Here is a 3384-nt window from a genome sequence, read left to right as displayed (position 1 = left end):
GTTGTAGGAATCAGAGAATTCCCACCAAGATTAGAAGTAGCCGTTGTGGGATTTTGTAAATATAGATCACGTGAGTTTACCTCAACAGCTTCTTTCCAAATTCTTAGGTCTGTCAATGCCTTATTGATAATATCCGGGATTGACCACCTTGTTGCATTGAAGATAATATCATTTCTGCTTTTCCATAATCTCCATCCTAAGAAATGAAAGAGCATTAGCTGAGAGGTATTCTGAGAATTGAAATCCTTGAAAGCAGTATAGGTTTCAAACAGATCATGAGAGGTGATGTATTCAGTAGTTGGAGATTTAATGGGTGCAAGGTCCCAAACTTCTCTACTTACTCGAAAGTTAAAAAGAAGATGATTAACTGTTTCTTCTGCTTCTCCACATACCTGACATGTATTATCGTCGAGAATTCTTTTCTGCTTGAGTTGACTGGCCACTGGAATTGCTTGATGAAAAGCTCTCCACCAAAAATGCTTAATTTTTGGAGGTATATTATGTTTCCAGATTGCCTTGTACAGATGAACAGGTAGATTAGAGGATTGGCCATGTTTAATTCTCAAAAGATTATAACCTGACTTAACTGAATACTCACCATGCTTCGTATGAATCCAGGTGATATTATCCTTGACTCCTGTCATAGTTGGTCTAATTAGTTTTATCAAGGGTATATCAGCCGGATCACAAAGATCAATTAGTTTTGAATCATGTTGGTGGTGTACTTCACACCCCCGGTTTAACTCGGTATTAATCGAGACCGGTCCGGAGAGACCTCTGTTTACGAAGATTGGAATTGAGGTTAAATCGGGTGGGCCGACCTATGACTTTCTAGAAGGCCCATTAAAGCCCAATTTACGAAATTGGCCGACTTTCCCGAATTTCACGGAGGATTTCCGGAAATATCGGGGAGGAAAATGTTAAATCCCATATCGAGAAGGAAAAGGAAAGTTCTTCTCAAACTGCCTTAGAATTCGTATAAATAGGGAAGAACTTCATTCATTCGAGGCATCCGCAAATCAATAGCAGAGAGAGACCTTTGAAAGACTTTGAGATCGCCAACTTTATTTCAAGTTCTCTCTTTGTTAACGAGGTCGTCGAAACTGCGACGACCTTAACTCAAGTTGTATTTTTCTGAACTATCTTCTAATAAAACGAGACTTTTGATTCGAATATTACTGTTTTACCCCTTAGTGTGATATTACATATCAACAAATCATTCCACCAGGAATTTCCTTCATGAAACAAATCGCTAACAAGAGTATGAGGATGGGAAATAGCACATGCACCAGATGCTGGCATTGGGGGATTGGTAGGTAACCAAGGATCCTTCCATGCTCGAATTGTCTTCCCATCTCCAACATTCCATTTGTTTCCTTTTTGAAGGAGAGTATTGCCCTTGAGAATACTTTGCCAAACATAACTTGATGACCACTTCTGTTTTGCTTCAAATAAAGTATAGTTAGCATAATACTTGGCTTTATAGACCTTTGCTAGCAGAGATTCCGGATCCTGCAATAGACGCCAACTCTGCTTAGCTAACAGTGCAACATTGAAGTCTTTAAGATCTTGTATTGATAACACCTGATTTTGACCATATTTATGGATCACTTTCAGTATCTTATGCAGGTGTTTTCAATCACTTTTGAAGGTTTTATAAGTGTTTTCCATGTTTTGGAGTTTTAAAAGACTTTTCAGGTTACTTAGGCAAAAGCAATGCAAATTGGAGAAAAATCCACTTTTGGCCGATTTCGGACCGTTAAAAGTTTCACATCTGATGAAGACTTTCTCACCATCTGATCAAGCTCAACTTTGGACAAAAGATAGAGAACACAACCATCTTTCCAATGCACGTAGAATCAAAGCAATCCAACGGTTGGAGCATAAGTTATTTCCAATTTACTGAAGACATGTTCTGTAGTCTCGCGAATGAAACAAGAGGAAGAACGAATTTTGGGCATCATAGGCAACCACCGCGGTCCAGGAGCTCGTGAACGCGGTGAACAACATCCTGGCAACGCCTGAGAGCCTCCATACACGGTGGACCCATATTTATCAGACTTGGAGAAGCCCAACTCTGCGACAAGTCCATAAACAGTCCAATAGCCTGTTTTCAAGCCCAATTCATTCTCTCTGCCAAAGAAGCCCTAATGATGACAAGAAACACTTGGAAACCTATAGATATGTATTTTAGAGACCCTAATTCGTGTGTGCTCCTTCCCCTTGATAGGGAGGCACCAAACTTTTGTTTTTTAGGTTTAGATTAGGGAGATAGAGATTTTTCTCTTGAACCTTTGCTGTTTCTTTTCATCTATCTATTCAGTTTATGCAATCTCTTTTACTTTACTGCTTTTCTATTTCAAAACCAATGATGATGTTGTCAATCTCAGCCATGTCTGAGTAGTCACCTTGCTGGGTGAAGAGGGCCATCGAAAAGGGACCCCATGACCAATGACATCTAGGTTTTTTATGTTAATGGATTTTGATTTTAAATGATTCTCCCATTCATCCAAATCTCAAAGCGGTAACGATGGAGTAGCTAACCAGTATCCGATCTTAGGTTAAATCTGAGCCACGAGAGTGTTGTATCTGGATTGCCTGAACTGGATCTTATGGACGTCCCCGTCGTAGGAGACGAAAGCTACCTACGGAGGATACGTAAGCAGAGATGGATTCCGAGCTACAAAGCATGATCTTGTTCTGGCATGAGAGCGAGAGTTAATTGCCATGAATAAGTGATTAGATGATTAGGGTGACGAGAGTTGGCTAATCTTACATGTGTCTATCCTAGTTTCAGAATCATAGAAAATCCTTACCTATATTCCTTGTGTCAAAGATCATGAACCCTAATGCCCAGCACGTTTTTCATCCTTGTTTTGATCTATTTTATTTCTTGTTTAGCTTAGTAAAATCGTGACACACAACCCAAAAAAAAACCCCATTGGTCTTTGAGTTCGATTACTAATCCAGTTTGAAGTTTCTGCAGGAAAAGACAACTCTCCTTGTGGATCGACACCCTAAGTACTACAACGCACGACTGTGCACTTGCAGACACTAGGGTTTATAAATTTAAAACTATTTTGCGACAGCAACCCTAGCTTGCATCAAGTTTTTGGTGCCGTTGCCAGGGAGAGTATCGCTCTTGCTTCTGCCAAACTTCATAGGTTAGTAAATCCGACTCTTAGACACCTTTTTCTATTAAAATTTCGATTTGTTTTTCTTTGTTTCAGGTTTCTGGAACATGTATTCACCTTGGGAGGAAGATGAGATCATTGGGCGAGGGTGTTATTACCCGTGTGTTGCTCAATACTCTCATTCATATGCCTACAGTGAATCGGACGACATGGATTGGAACTCTCATCAGAACCATCACTACCAAGATGA

This window comes from Eutrema salsugineum, unplaced genomic scaffold (assembly GCF_000478725.1).
Source record: "Eutrema salsugineum unplaced genomic scaffold, Eutsalg1_0 scaffold_2, whole genome shotgun sequence".
In the NCBI taxonomy this organism is placed as follows: domain Eukaryota; kingdom Viridiplantae; phylum Streptophyta; class Magnoliopsida; order Brassicales; family Brassicaceae; genus Eutrema; species Eutrema salsugineum.
This window is presented reverse-complemented; position numbering follows the sequence as displayed.